This window comes from Pygocentrus nattereri, chromosome 16 (genome assembly GCF_015220715.1).
Source record: "Pygocentrus nattereri isolate fPygNat1 chromosome 16, fPygNat1.pri, whole genome shotgun sequence".
In the NCBI taxonomy this organism is placed as follows: domain Eukaryota; kingdom Metazoa; phylum Chordata; class Actinopteri; order Characiformes; family Serrasalmidae; genus Pygocentrus; species Pygocentrus nattereri.
In genome coordinates this window covers 2,369,959-2,387,218 of record NC_051226.1, presented here as the reverse complement: position 1 = coordinate 2,387,218, position 17,260 = coordinate 2,369,959, and positions in this window count along the sequence as shown.

The window sequence follows — 17,260 nt, the reverse complement described above, 5'->3', positions numbered from 1 at the left end:
GCATAGCAGTGGAAATTTATGCCGTGTTTACTGATAATGGTGCCTAATGGTAGCATAAATATTGTGAATAATATAGGTCCTAAAACAGAGCCTTGTGGAACACCATACATTACTTTTGCAAGAACAGATGATTCATACATTAACAAACTGATATTGATCAGTGAGGTAGGACCTGAACCAGGAAAGAGCTGTTCCTGTTACCCCTACAAGGTTTTCTAGTCTATCTAGTAGGATAGCGTGGTCTATTGTGTCAAATGCTGCACTAAGGTCAAGGAGGACTAACAACGATACATTTCCTTGGTCCGTGAATAATAAAAGATCATTTATAATTTTTACTAGTGCTGTTTCTGTACTGTGATGTGGTCTAAAACCAGACTGAATTTTTTTTTAAATGTTGGGGGACTAAATGTAGGGGGACGAAATGTTGAGGTACTCAATATTGGGGGACTCACTGTAGGGGGATTAACTGTAGCAGGACTAATTGTAAGGGGACTAACTGTTGGGGGATTAACTGTTGGGGGACTAACTGTAGGGGGACTAACTGTTTGTTGGACTAACTGCTGGGGGACTAACTGTAGGGAGACTAACTGTAGGGGGACTAATTGTAAGGAGACTAAATGTAGTGGGACTAACTGTTGGGGGACTAACTGTAGTGGGACTAACTGTAGGGGGACTAACTGTTGGGGGACTAACTGTAGGGGGACTAACTGTTGGGGGACTAACTGTAGGGGGACTAATTGTAAGGGGACTAAATGTTGGGGGACTAACTGTTGGGGGACTAACTGTTGGGGCACTAACTGTAGGGGGACTAATTGTAGGGGGACTAACTGTTGGGGGACTAACTGTAGGGGGACTAACTGTAGGGGGACTAACTGTTGGGGGACTAAATGCAAGCAAGCAAAATTTATTTATACGGCGCTTTTTACAACAGGTGTTGTCACAAAGCAGCTTTACAGAACAATCAGTATTACAGAGAGTAGAGAAGAGAAAAGAAAAGAAAAAAAAAGAAAATCCGGGTCCGAGCCCCCTGAGTGTCGACAGCGGCGATGGTGGCGAGGAAAAACTCCCTAAAGAGGAAGAAACCTTGACAGGAACCGAGACTCAGAAGGGGAACCCGTCCTCCTCTGTTCGACACCGGATAGCAAACATTATTAGTATGAAGTTTTATAGTAAAGTGGGAAAAGAGAAGATCTGAGGGTGAGGACTGCACAGCGCTGTAAAGCAAGAAGCTCAGTGGTGGTCAAACCGGTCCAGAAGTTTTATCTGAGTTAAGTAGCAGAAAGTTACTTGACATCCAGTCTTTTATGTCTTTTATACAGTCCTCAATCTTGCCAAGTTTAATTTTATCATCCGGTTTGCTTGATATATATAACTGGGTGTCATCGGCATAGCAGTGGAAATTTATGCCGTGTTTACTGATAATGGTGCCTAATGGTAGCATAAATATTGTGAATAATATAGGTCCTAAAACAGAGCCTTGTGGAACACCATACATTACTTTTGCAAGAACAGATGATTCATACATTAACAAACTGGTATCGATCAGTGAGGTAGGACCTGAACCAGGAAAGAGCTGTTCCTGTTACCCCTACAAGGTTTTCTAGTCTATCTAGTAGGATAGCTTGGTCTATTGTGTCAAATGCTGCACTAAGGTCAAGGAGGACTAACAACGACACATTTCCTTGGTCCGTGAATAATAAAAGATCATTTATAATTTTTACTAGTGCTGTTTCTGTACTGTGATGTGGTCTAAAACCAGACTGAATTTTTTTTTAAATGTTGGGGGACTAAATGTAGGGGGACGAAATGTTGAGGTACTCAATATTGGGGGACTCACTGTAGGGGGACTAACTGTAGCAGGACTAATTGTAAGGGGACTAACTGTTGGGGGATTAACTGTTGGGGGACTAACTGTAGGGGGACTAACTGTTTGTTGGACTAACTGCTGGGGGACTAACTGTAGGGAGACTAACTGTAGGGGGACTAATTGTAAGGAGACTAAATGTAGTGGGACTATCTGTTGGGGGACTAACTGTAGTGGGACTAACTGTAGGGGGACTAACTGTTGGGGGACTAACTGTAGGGGGACTAACTGTTGGGGGACTAACTGTAGGGGGACTAATTGTAAGGGGACTAAATGTTGGGGGACTAACTGTTGGGGGACTAACTGTTGGGGCACTAACTGTAGGGGGACTAATTGTAGGGGGACTAACTGTAGGGGGACTAACTGTAGGGGGACTAACTGTTGGCGGACTAAATGCAAGCAAGCAAAATTTATTTATACGGCGCTTTTTACAACAGGTGTTGTCACAAAGCAGCTTTACAGAACAATCAGTATTACAGAGAGTAGAGAAGAGAAAAGAAAAGAAAAAAAAAGAAAATCCGGGTCCGAGCCCCCTGAGTGTCGACAGCGGCGATGGTGGCGAGGAAAAACTCCCTAAAGAGGAAGAAACCTTGAGAGGAACCGAGACTCAGAAGGGGAACCCGTCCTCCTCTGGTCGACACCGGATAGCAAACATTATTAGTATGAAGTTTTATAGTAAAGTGGGAAAAGAGAAGATCTGAGGGTGAGGACTGCACAGCGCTGTAAAGCAAGAAGCTCAGTGGTGGTCAAACCGGTCCAGAAGTTTTATCTGAGTTAAGTAGCAGAAAGTTACTTGACAACCAGTCTTTTATGTCTTTTATACAGTCCTCAATCTTGCCAAGTTTAATTTTATCATCCGGTTTGCTTGATATATATAACTGGGTGTCATCGGCATAGCAGTGGAAATTTATGCCGTGTTTACTGATAATGGTGCCTAATGGTAGCATAAATATTGTGAATAATATAGGTCCTAAAACAGAGCCTTGTGGAACACCATACATTACTTTTGCAAGAACAGATGATTCATACATTAACAAACTGGTATCGATCAGTGAGGTAGGACCTGAACCAGGAAAGAGCTGTTCCTGTTACCCCTACAAGGTTTTCTAGTCTATCTAGTAGGATAGCTTGGTCTATTGTGTCAAATGCTGCACTAAGGTCAAGGAGGACTAACAACGACACATTTCCTTGGTCCGTGAATAATAAAAGATCATTTATAATTTTTACTAGTACTGTTTCTGTACTGTGATGTGGCCTAAAACCAGACTGAATTTTTTTTAAATGTTGGGGGACTAACTGTAGGGGGACTAAATGTTGAGGTACTCAATATTGGGGGACTCACTGTAGGGGGACTAACTGTAGCGGGACTAATTGTAAGGGGATTAACTGTTGGGGGACTAACTTTAGGGGGACTAACTGTTTGTTGGACTAACTGCTGGTGGACTAACTGTAAGGGGACTAACTGTTTGTTGGACTAACTGCTGGGGGACTAACTGTAGGGAGACTAACTGTAGGGGGACTAATTGTAAGGGGACTAAATGTTGGGGGACTAACTGTAGGGGGACTAACTATTGGGGGACTAACTGTGGGGAGACTAACTGTAGGGAGACTAACTGTAGGGGGACTAACTGTAGGGAGACTAACTGTAGGGGGACTAACTGTTTGTTGGACTAACTGCTGGGGGACTTACTGTAGGGGGACTAACTGTGGGTAGACTAACTGTAGGGAGACTAACTGTAGGGGGACTAACTGTAGGGAGACTAACTGTTTGTTGGACTAACTGTAGGGAGACTAACTGTAGGGGGACTAATTGTAAGGGGACTAAATGTTGGGGGACTAACTGTAGGGGGACTAACTATTGGGGGACTAACTGTGGGGAGACTAACTGTAGGGAGACTAACTGTAGGGGGACTAATTGTAAGGGGATTAAATGTTGGGGGACTAACTGTAGGGGGACTAATAGTAAGGGGACTAACTGTTGTGGGACTAACTGTGGGAAGGGCTAACTGTAGGGGTGGCGGCCATAGGGGGGCGGTGCCGGAGCTCCTCTCACTCCCGTCTCTCTGTGGATCATTTTGATTTTCATCCTCACTGTCTGTGGAACTTCATGCCCTCTTTGAATGGGGGGAGATGAAGCCCCCGATAGCCATGTAGACCACTCTGCCTGAGATTCTCCTTCAACAGCACAGACAGACGGTTTCCTCCGAGTCCGTCCGGCTCTTTATTCTAGATAAACAGTTCCCTGTTCAGCCGTTTCAGCCGGTTCTTACACTGATACCAGGCTGGTGCTGATGAGCAGGAGAGACGGGGAGGCTGAGTGTCTCTTTATGGTTGAATTGATACGAAAGTGCAGCTCCACCAACTCAACGCCCGTCATTTAACACGAGGAGGTGCTGCTTCACTTTACAAAGACTTTGGCCACAATACTGACCTTTTCTGCTATTAATGCCATTTTAATGTCATAATATTACATTTTTCTCGCAATATTATGACTTTATTCCCAAAGTCTATTTTTATTTTAATTAACAGTGCGTTTGCAGTCTATGCTCTGAGACTCCGGAACATTCTTACTCCCACTATTCGCCAAAGCACCTTCAATCACTGTTTTTACATCTACTTATACAAACTCGCCCTTGAAGTGCATGAGGAGCTGTGGTAATTAGATGTTTAAGTCTGTGTTTCATATATTTTTTCACTCATCATCTAATCTGTATCTTACCTCCTTTTACTTTTTTTTACCTCTTGTATGATTTTTTATTAAATTAGTTTAATTCATTTTCATTAATTTCATGTCATTAATTTTCTACCTGTGTTGTTTATGTGTGGCTGATTTGATGTACAGCACTGGTCAATGCTTTATAAATAAAACTTACTCACTTATTTACAGATAGAAAAGCACTAATTTGGCAAAATAAGCTTATTCAACTAAAAACAAATTAAGATTAAGTGACCCTTATTAGTCCCACAACGGGGAAATTTCACCTCCGCATTTAACCCATCCGTGAAGTGAAACACCACATACACACTAGTGAGCACACACACACACTAGGGGGCAGTGAGCACACTTGCCCGGAGCGGTGGGCATCCCAATCCGCAGCGCCCGGGGAGCAGTTGGGGGTTAGGTGTCTTGCTCAAGGACACCTCAGTCATGGACTGTCGGCCCTGGGGATCGAACCGGCGACCTTCCGGTCACGAGGCTGGATCCCTGACCTCTAGCCCACGACTGCCCAAAATGTCGCCCAATGGAAGGGAAACTGCTCTGCAATGTGACAGAAATCAACAGATTTCAAATTTTGTTCTCTGTCAAATTATCCCTATCACCAAAATGTTATAGATTACAGCCTTGCTTTGATCTTGAGAACAAAGGAACTGAGCTAAGCTCCATTGTAGAGCTTAGACAGTCATCCACTCTGTCGCTTCCCATAAGCACAATTTGTTACCACATTACTGGAAGGTGGATTTGAGCAGGACTGCTGTTACTGAAGCAGATCCCAGAAGGTAATTCATTCCAGAATTACAGTGTCTCACAAAAGTAAGTGCACCCCTCACATTTCTGCAAATATGTTATTCTAGCTTTTGATGTTACGACACTGTAGGAATGAAACTTGGGTATAACTCAGAGTGGTCAGTGTTCAGCTTGTATAGCAGTGCAGATTTACTGTCCTCTGAAAAGAACTCTAAATAACTGACAACACAAGGTTTGTGAGATGCTGTATTACCCAGCAGACGTGAACACTGCAGATTCATACTGGATTAAAAATCATGGATCTAGTCAATAACCACTCAAATTACAGCACCTCCCCAGATTAAACTAATCCAGCTCCAATAGGGCTTTAGGCAGCCATGCTATTTGTTTAAAACTGTCATAACAGAAAAAAAGCACAGCTTTGAAATTGTGCCTGTTTACATTATTTGAGTTGAGATTTTTTGGTTGGAAGTTCCTGCCGTTTGCTGAAAGGTCATAGGGTAGTGGACGTGGACTGCTGGGTTATGGTACATGACTGTACTGTGATTCCTCCACATGGGGCCGAGTTAAGCTGAGTAACTTTCAATTTGTGAATGAGTTGAGTGTTTGAGTCTGCACTGTAAAAACAAAAAATAATCCTTAAATATTTACAGTAATTTTCTGTTTTTTTTAATTGAGTACAAAATTCTGTAAAATTATGGATAACATCTGTAAATTAACAGCCCAACTGTTATTTTAAGGATGCTGCCAATAATGACAAATTATACTTTTTTTTTTTTACAAAAAAATACTGTATTATTTATATAGTATTTTTCTGTTTTTTTTACATTACATGCAAATTTCTGGAAAAAGACACTATTATGACTGACTTGATTAGACTCTGAATTTTGCAGGTAGAACACAGCGCTGAAGCTGAAATAACATAAGTTCATTCTTGGAAGAAAGCTGATGTCTGGAGCCATGATCATGTAGTTATTTAAGGTTTTCAGAGGGACTCCGACGAGGTTAACAAGCCAGGACATGACTGTGCTTTAAGACGATCATTTGATGGAGCGCCTGCATGTTCACCTTATCTGAGTCCCACTGGAATTTGAGATGCTACTTCAACATCAGCAATTCGCATTGTACCTGCAGTTGATTCAGAATCTAAATCTTATCTAAAGATAAAGGATCACTTTAGGGTTACTGCTGGCAAATGCATCAGTAAATGAACACTTTAATATTCCTAATATTATTGGTAGAGAATGAACATCAGGTAACGTCTGATTTTGACTGAATTTGAGCTGATGATGGTGAAAAGCTCAGCTAAAGTTGTGTTTTTCACAAGCCTTGAAAATGCAGACGTCTGCTTGTCCACTTCTCTGACCGCTCAGTGATTGTGTTTGTATTTATGTCCAGGTCTGGTTTTGGGGATGCAGAGAAGGACATGCGAGTGAACATTGGGGATTTGCACAAGTTGAAGATGTGGTAGTGAGGATGATGCTGAGCTATGGGACGTTGCCATTGTGACAGAGGTCAACAATTTTGGAAATGAATTCATCATAGTGCTTGGACTCCTTTATGCCTTTGTTTTCAGCTTTCTGACAACTTGAGTTTGTCCAGAATATCTTGATGAATTTGGATGGACACAAGCTAAACAGAACTTTTTTCACGTGTTGGAAAGTAAGTTCCTTTGGCTGGTCCGGCGTTACGGCTCAGGTTAAATTTTTACCAGATAAACTGCTTTGAGTCTTTGAGCTCCTGTTGGTTTTTGAAATTGTAGTTGTCTTCATGCTGATATTTGAAATGGCATTTTAACAGAGTTGGTTTTGCACTATAAATTCTTGACTACGCTTAAGGTGGCATGTTATTGTTAAGATATCAAACCCCTCAATGTGACTAAGGTAGGACAGTGCCCACCATATTTATATTACCTTGTTTTCCTGTGTCTTTAGGGCTGACGGTCCTTTGTTTTGGATTTGAGCTAATGGCGGTAAAAAGCTACAGTTCTGTTTTTCCAATAAAGCTAAACTTTTTCTTTCTTAATTTTTATATAAATTGAATCTATTGGTCAACAGTTGGTAAAATGTGCATTCCTTGTCTTTCATCATTAGAATGACAGTTTAATATTTTGTCTGCTTGAATAATTGACAGGTTGTTCAAGTTGTGACTTCTGGTCCGTTATATCTTATCGATTTCTAAAGTGCTTTATTAGGTGGGGTCACAAATTTGGCCCATTTATGAGTAAAATGAATGTGAGACTTTGTCATTGCTTGAATGTTATTATAGATGTCAATAAATGTAATGTCTACAGAACTCTTAGTGCTTTTACTTTGTTACAGGTGTTACAGGTGATTATAGTAATTAAAAAAAAAAACATCTGCTAAAGAACTTTTGTTGTGCTATCATTATTGAATGTTTTTGATCACAATCGTTTTGGAAAGTCTAAAGTAACAGTTTTTATCTGCAATACTTGCTATCACTTTAATTTGAAGGTTTTTGATCATGAAAATTTAGGAAAAATCTGTAAAATAACAGTTTTTTCTGTAGAACCTTTTGTGCTATCACTTTAATGAAGGTTTTAGGTCAATAGAATTTGGTAAAAACCTGTAAAAAAACGGATTTGGGCTGCAGAACCTTTTGTGCTATCAATTTATTGAAGGTTTTTGATAATAACACTATAGGAAAAACCTGTAAAATAACATTTCTTTCTTGCAAAATGTTTTATTGAAAATTTCTGTAAAACTATTGTTTTTGTACTTTTTTGAATTAGGATAGTTTACTTTAATTTTACACTTTTGTCTGCCAGTCATTTGACCGTTTATTTTACAATTTTTTTAAATGACTTATTAATGGCGAAGAATGCTGTGAAACTGCTTAACAATCAGTTCAGTTCAGTTCCTTACTGTCCTCCAAAGTCCTACAGCTATAGGCAGAAGTTTGAGCACCCCTGCTAAAACGACATTATATTGATTTTCTAAGTGAGAAGAAATTAACGTCACAATATGACATTACTTCTACAGATGCACAATTTAATACACAATTATTATTGTTAATTTTCTGAATTGAACAAAAATATGGCATGAGCATGAAACTGGTGTTTTCTTTAGCTCTCAGAGCTTGACTTAAGCCCATAAAGCCTTCATTCAAGTCAAATATATACAATTCCAAAGATTAATAAATTCTACTGCTGTTTAAAACCTCATCTCAAAATCCAAAGAAGGTTTATAAGCACATCTGGATAGTGGCAATTTTCTCCTGTGTAATTATGAATGTGTGATATAGGGTGAGAGTAATTACTGTCGTTTTAAACTTTTTCCAGCAATACGCTTTTAAAGATGACTCTTCAAGGGTTCTTTAGTGGATGACATTGGTCCTACATGCAACCCTGAAAACTCCGAGAACCCTTAAAAGCTTAAAAGGACCCTTTCATGAGGAAATAGTTCTACAGATTGACGGAGAACATGTTCCGTATGGTTCTATATATCACCAAAAAAGAGTTCTGTTATTGTTACAATGTCAAGCTTGTCACAATGAGAGAAAGAGCTATGAAGAACCACGTACAACATGTTCTCCATCAACCTCTAACGCCTTAGGTGGGCAACTTCTATTACACATGTCTATAAGCTAAGAATGACAGTGTATGTACAGTTTTCCATTCTATGTCACTTTTAACCTCCACCAGTCTAGTCAGGTTATCCTCTCGTTTAAAGGATCACGGTCCGCATCATCCAAGGCGGGTCTGAAAGCTCCGCCCGGCTGAAACTGAGATTCTGATTGGCTCTGCTGCTCAGTTTCACTCTGTCTGTTGGTGCTGGTCAGCGCTTCATGCAGTTTAGGGAAAGTGGAGGTTTTTCTGTGCGTCCTGAGCTAAAAAGTAGTGGGGTGTTACCACAGTTCTTCAATTCAAGGTGGGGCAAATTCCCACCTGCTACCTGCCCTGAGATTTTATAACTAATAATATACGAACTTCCCCTGCAGGAGCACTAGTGAGAAAAAGTTTTAAAACCTTTTCCTCATCAGTGATTCAGAACAGGTGAAAGGGTGAATGACCGAGTCACGTTTTATTATAATTTTTTTTAATTTTAAGTAAAAAAAAAAAAAAAAAAAAATCCTATTATTACATTATACATAATGCTTTATCGTCAAACACGCAGAAGTTTGAAGGCCCCGCCAAACTGTCTTGTCTAAATGAAAATAAATGACATTTTAATGTTTTTTTGATAGATTTTTAGTATCTCAGCTTACCAATAATAAAGTGGTATGGATTGAAAGTTTAACAGCTGCACTTTCCACAAACTCGCTCCACTTGTTTCCGTGAACTGTTAGACAGAAATAATTAAACGAACCTCTAAAAGTGACCTATCAAAGCTGAAACGCCAGAAATGCCGTTGGATGATCAGTTGAAGAGGAGGTGTTGTATATCAGACTGTATGTAAACTATGACTAGGACGCCTGTCAGGAGCTGATTAATATTCAGGAATCAGACTCAGCCTCAGTCTTTAAGTCTAGGCTAAAAACTTACTTGTACAGTCAAGCATTTGGTGATCAGTCTTCCCTGTCAGGTCTGGACCTGCTGGAGTCTCTGCTGCTCTGTTTTACTGTAATCTGTGGTCAGCCACTCTTTACAGAACTGACTCTGTGTTCTTCTTTCCTTTCTCTGCCGAGCTGATCAGCTGCCCATCCTGTGCGTCTGATGCTGCTGCCTCTACTGCCTTGATTGGTGCCGCTGCTCACCAGCCTTCTGGACCGGTTTGACCACCACTGAGCTTCTTGCTGTACAGCGCTGTGCAGTCCTCACCCTCAGATCTTCTCTTTTCCCACTTTACTATAAAACTTCATACTAATAATGTTTGCTATCCGGTGTCGACCAGAGGAGGACGTGTTCCCCTTCTGAGTCTTGGTTCCTCTCAAGGTTTCTTCCTCTTTTAGGGAGTTTTTCCTTGCCACTGTCGCCACTGGCGACACTCATGGGGGCTCAGACCCGGATTTTCTTTTCTCTTCTCTTCTCTCTGTAATACTGATTGTTCTGTAAAGCTACTTTGTGACAACACCTGTTGTATAAAGCGCTATATAAATAAATTTTGCTTGCTTGCTGATTAACGCACCACGCTGGAGGTAAAGTGCAGAATCAGAGCGAAGAATGTTTACGGGAAAAACTCGTCTGCACTAAAAGCTCTTGGTAATTACATTGGTATAAACTGCTTTTGTTTCCATCAATACACACTTAAAAAACATGGTTTATCAGACGTTCCTTAGTAATGAGACTGGTTCTATATAGAACCACAAATGCTCAAAGATCCATTTGGGTCCCACTTTATATTAAGTGCATGTAATAACTATGTAGTTACACATGAATAATAAAAACTCATCTGCAATAAAAGCTCTTGTTAATCAGTCAATTATTTGAGCACCTACTGTGATATGAACAACCAGCATCTCCACCCAGCAAATTCCTCATCAAGTCTTTTCCTCATTTTAAACCTGAGGGGTTTTTGGGTAAAACAGGTTTAACTCCACTGTTGAAACTCTTCAGAATGGTTTTCATTCCTTGTGCTGCTCTGAGTTTGTTTCCTCTTTCCGGGGTGATTCTAGAACATCTGTTCTTCACTGAAGAACAAACCGTGCCAGTTTGGCTCATTAAAGGGACTCTAATGTTATTAATACTGAAGATTTGACTAATAAAAGTCCTTGAAGAGGATTAAAAAATCAATACAATGCAGCCCTACTACACACAGCACTGCGCAAAGTCCGAGAACAGCCTTCAGTAATTTAGTCTCCAGGCTAAACCACTATGAAGTACGAGTTATTCACTTTCCAGGTTCAGGAAACAGCAAAACAACGATCCCACTCTAATAACTGTGTAGTTACACATTAATAATGCCTTCAACAACAACAACAACCTAACTGGTGATGTATTCACTGTTGCAGATGGATTACAGAAGCACAGCTAATGTAAACACACATATATGAACTTTGGGCTTTACTCATATAATTACAGAAATATATCTTGACAGCAGTAACTCCATATTTTCTCTTATATAGTTACAAATGTGTAATAGGGTTAAGGTAATTACACTGGTATAAACTGCTGTTGACCCCCCCCCCCCCCCCCCCAACAGGGAATCCCCAGGTTTTACATAATAAGCCCCGTCCTTGTGGATCCCATTCCCCATTATGTGGTCTCAACAGTGTGAGCTGCATTTAAAAACAAACAATTGTGCTTTATGTGGTCAGCCTAGGTTATGTAATCAGATCACTGCTATACTTCATAGCATCTTTACCATTTCCGTTCTTCTTCACTAGTGTATCGGGTGCGAAATAGACCCCCCCACCCTTTTCTCCCCATCAGGGGATCCTCCCGATAAGGATAAGGTGAGTCAGTGTCCTTGCTGTCCCCTTTTAGCTGTTGCGTCTTCACAGGCAGACACAGGTAAGTACTTTCACATACCCCCCCCCCACACACACACACACACACACGTATTTTTAAAAATGAAGGGTGATGATGTTCATTGGTGATGAGGCCCTGATTTACCACATCACAACCATAAACACTCAAAGATCCATTTGGGTCCCCCTTTATATTAAGCGTCTGTAATAACTATGTAGTTACATATGAATAACAAAAACTCGTCCGCACTAAAAGCTCTTGTTAATCAGTCAATTATTTGAGTACCTACTGTGATATGAACAACCAGCATCTCCACCCAGTGTTCATATCACAGCAGGTAATCAGATAATTGACTGATTAACAAGAGCTTTTAGTACCGACAAGTTTTTGTTATTCATGTGTAACTACATAGTTATTACAGACACTTAATATAAAGTGGGACCCAAAGTTTATACCAATGTAATTACCTTAACCTGATTCCACATTTGTAACTATATAAGAGAAAAAATGTAGTTACTACTGTCAAGATGTATTTCTGTAATTATATGAGTAAAGCCCAAAGTTCATATATGTGTGTTTACATTAGCTGTGCTTCTGTAATCCATCTGCAACAGTGAATACATCACCAGTTAGGTTGTTGGTGTTGTTGAAGGCATTATTCACCAATTATGCACCTGGGTTCACCAAGATGGCGCTGGTGTATGGCGACGTCTCACGTGTGCTACCTGTTTTTATGTTTTTATTACTGTTCGTGTTATTGTTTAGTCAGTTGCGTGCTGTGTCCATCAGCTATAATCGGGAGACGTTGTTGAGTATTCGTGCCCGGCTTTTGGAGGGCTTTGTTGGGGAAAACGGCGCGTGATCCCCTTTTTCAACCACCACTACTTCTACCGGCGGCGTCTGAGGTTTGTTTCTCCTGTTGTAAACAACGGAGTAGACGTAAACAGCGGCGGAGGAAACGAGGGAAAAGAGGCGGCCTCCTGCTCCGGCTGCGTGTTCAGTGTGATCGCCGATCAGGCCTGTTATATGGATTAAATAAACACCGGCTTCCTGATGGCGCAGACAAGCATCTCAGATACTTTCTCCTGCAACGCTCTTTAGAGGAGCGCTATGTTTGGCTGCAGCCGGTGTTGCCAGCGTTACACTCCCGTGCGTTTACGGGGAAACCCGTAATCAGGTGCGGCGGAGTGAATTCAAATAACTTGCGTGAAATTCCCTGCCTTTCGCCATCGGACATGGGACATGTGTCTGACTCTAAGTTTGCGCTTTTCAATGTCAGATCCTAGTCAAATAAGGCGTTTGTTATGCGAGACTTTATATCTTCCCGTGACTTGGATTTTCTGTGTTTAGTAGAGACGTGGCTTAAACCTGGAGAGAACTGGCACTTAAATGAACTACGCCCCCCGTATTACTCCTGTTTAAATTCCCCAAGGATATCAGGACGTGGTGGTGGCTTGGCTGTCATTTTTAAAGACTCTTTTAAATGTCTGAATGTCTCTGTTGGGGTTTTACAACCTTTGAACTGCTGTGTTTTAAAGTACCTGGCGAAAATCCAGTATGCTGTGCGGTCATTTATCGCCCTCCTTCCACGTCTTTTAGCGGTTTCATGTCAGAATTACAGGACTTGCTGTCTTCCCTAGTGCTGGAGTATGACAAAGCATTGCTGCTGGGTGATTTTAATTTTCATATTGACGATGACTTTGATGGACCTGCCCTAGAATATTTGAACACCTTGGAATCCTTTAATTTTGTTCAGCATGTAGTTGGCCCAACTCATAATCGGGGTCACACACTGGATTTGGTGTCCTCTCTAGGAGTGTGCCCTCACTCTGTTTCTTTGGTAGACCTATTTGTGTCAGACCATAATTGTATTACTTTTAATATGCGCTTATTTATGAATAAGGCCAGCCCCAAACGCTGTGTACGGTCTCGGGCTTTTAACAAAGACGTAATATCACAATTTTTAAATGAGTTCACAGGTGTTAGTGAACAGCTGTCTTTCTGTACTGGTGTAAATGATTTGGCTAGCTCTGTTAATTCTTTATGTTTAAGTGTTTTAGATAAGGTCGCTCCTGTTAGAATGAAGATGAAATCTCTTGTGAATTCTACCCCATGGATTAATGAGGATATCTTGAGCTTGAAAAGGATATGTAGGAGGGTAGAACGGGAATGGAAAAAGTCTCAACTTCAAGTTCACTACTTATATTTGAAGGATTTATGGTCTATTTTTAACAACAGAATGAGGAGTGTAAGAGCCAAATATTTTAATGAGTTGATAACTGCAAATATACGTAATCCAAGGTTCTTGTTCTCTAGGATAGACAACCTGGTTAACGGGGTGGCTGTGATTACACCTAGTTCTGAGATTGAGGCTCTGAAACATAATATAGCAATTTCTTCTCGTTTAAATGGTGATGTGGCTCCTCAAAATGAAGGAGTTGAAATTTTCACTCAGTTTTCTCCCCATTTCCCTTGAGGAATTAAAAGAAGTTGTGAATTGTTTACATCCTTCAACTTCTCCTGGTGACATTCTCCCAGCTACATTTGTTAAGAGCACTCTCGATTCTGTGGGCATTTATCTTCAAGAAATAGTGAATTTGTCACTTAACATGGGCTGTGTGCCAGATTGTTTTAAATTGGCGATCGTGGAGCCGATTCTCAAGAAACCTGGTCTTGATCCGATGGATTGTGTAAATTACAGGCCAATCTCAAAGTTACCTTTTATCTCAAAAATTCTTGAGAAAGTGGTCACAAAACAGCTGCTGTTCTTTTTAGAAGAAAACAGTATTTTTGAGAAATTTCAGTCAGGTTTTAGGCAGAAACATAGCACTGAAACAGCGCTTTTGAGAATATTAAATGACCTCTTGATGAATGCAGATGCTGGGGAAGTCTCTGTTTTAGTTTTATTGGATATAAGTGCAGCCTTCGATACAGTTGATCATAATATTTTAATAGAGAGGTTGCATCAGTGGGATGGAATATCTGGAACTGCATTAGATTGGTTCATTTCGTATTTGACTAATAGAACCTTTAGGGTATCTAGTGGAAGAAAGTTATCTTCATGTGCTGATCTAATGTGTGGAGTTCCACAAGGTTCAATCCTTGGTCCTATACTATTTAACTTATATATGCTCCCCTTAGGTGACCTGATTCGTCGTTTTAATATCTCTTATCATTTTTACGCAGACGATACACAGCTTTATCTCTCTGTCAAAAGGAACGACTTCAGGAGATTAGAGAGTCTCACTGATTGTATTAAAGCAATTAAGGATTGGCTGAGCTGTAATTTCCTCAAATTAAATGATGGGAAAACAGAAGTATTGGTCCTGGGTTCTCAAAAGGTTGCTGATAACCTAAAGAAGGAACTTGGGTTATTGGCTTCACAGATAAACCCTTATCCCAGAAACCTCAGAGTCATTTTTGACTCAGACCTTAATTTCTCAATGCATATAACAAAGCTGGTGCAGGCCTGTTATTTTCAACTGAGAAATATTGCCAAAATCAAGAAAATGCTCTCCTTCCAGGACACAGAGAAGATCATTCATGCTTTTGTATCATCACGACTTGATTATTGCAATGCACTATTTACATGTCTTAATCAAGGGGCAATGGCACGGCTGCAGCTGGTTCAGAATGCAGCTGCCCGGTTACTTACCGGGACTAAAAGAAGGGAGCATATTACCCCTGTACTGGCATCTCTGCATTGCTTGCCTGTTGTTTTTAGAATTCAGTTCAAAATTTTGGTTTTAACATACCAGGCGGTGCACGGTGATGGGCCAAAATATATTTCAGAGTTATTATCACCGTATCCTAGTACCAGATCACTAAGGTCATCTAGTCAGGGGCTCTTAGTGGTCCCTAGGACAACACGGAAACGTAAGGGAGATTGTGCTTTTTCTGTGTATGCCCCCAAGTTGTGGAATGCTCTGCCTTTGGATGTTAGACTAGCTGGATCAAAGGACATTTTTAAAGGAAGACTCAAGACGCATCTCTATTCATTAGCTTTTGGTCACAGGTGATGCTTTTGTTATTTATTGGCTAGTGCTGCATTGTTTTTATGGTTTTATGTCAGTTTTATGTTGTTTATGAATATAGCTGTACTGTTTTTATAGTTATATGTATCTGTTTTCTTTTATCATTCTATTTTTAGTACTTGTTGTTTGTGAAGCACTTTGTAGCTGTGCTTAGAAAAGTGCTATATAAATAAATGTTTACTTACTTACTTTACTATTAATGTGTAACTACACAGTTATTAGAGTGGGATCGTTGTTTTGCTGTTTCCTGAACCTGGAAAGTGAATAACTCGTACTTCATAGTGGTTTAGCCTGGAGACTAAATTACTGAAGGCTGTTCTCGGACTTTGCGCAGTGCTGTGTGTAGTAGGGCTGCATTGTATTGATTTTTTAATCCTCTTCAAGGACTTTTATTAGTCAAATCTTCAGTATTAATAACATTAGAGTCCCTTTAATGAGCCAAACTGGCACGGTTTGTTCTTCAGTGAAGAACAGATGTTCTAGAATCATCCCGGAAAGAGGAAACAAACTCAGAGCAACACAAGGAAGGAAAACCGTTCTGAAGAGTTTCAACAGTGGAGTTAAACCTGTTTTACCCAAAAACCCCTCAGGTTTAAAATGAGGAAAAGACTTGATGAGGAATTTGCTGGGTGGAGATGCTGGTTGTTCATATCACAGTAGGTAATCAAATAATTGACTGATTAACAAGAGCAGGTTTAACTCCACTGTTGAAACTGTTGAATATTTTCATTCTAAAGTGCCTCATGGCACCATTCAGCGTTCCCACCCAGCAGTACTAGTGTACTAGTGTACTAGTGGTTTTAAGAGGGGAAGGGGGGTGGGGGGCGTTCAGTGGTATGTGGGCCACATCCGGCGTTTAGATGGTTTGGGCCCTATCAGACATGCATTGTGTGATTGTGTGTCTGGTTTAACTCCACTGCTGAACCTGTTTAAGACATTTCAGAACCACTTTGTTTATCTCTGTCTGAATATCTAAGAACATAAAGGGAAAGATTTTTTCTTCTGGTGGTATTAAGGAATATGGGCGGCACGGTGGCACGGTGGGTAGAGCCATTGCCTCACAGCGAGGGGGGCCTGGGTTCGATTCCGGGTTCTCTGGTTTCCTCCCACAGTCCAAAGACATGCAGTCAGGTTCTTTTGTGTTTGCTACACACTGAAGGCATTCGGGTTTGGGATCAAAGGATGACCATGCGATGACGGATCGGAAGAAGCGGCTTAGAAAATGGATGGTATTAAGGAATTTTATCATCGTGAAACCGGTTGATTTAAAGTGAGAAACTGCATAACAATGCCACGAAGTGCTTTTTGCACATTTTTTATGTAATGATGAAAGATTTTAACATAAGAACTTGAACAACGTACTAATGCAGGTCATAACGGATAACGGAGCTTAACGCCGTTTAGAAGCGTCTAATTTACTGACCAAATGAAAAGAGCTTAATAAAATCCCAAAATGAAGTAAAAGCATTAATTATACCTCCTTCTTTCTGTAAATGTGAAGCTGATGTCATGGGAGACACAAGCCA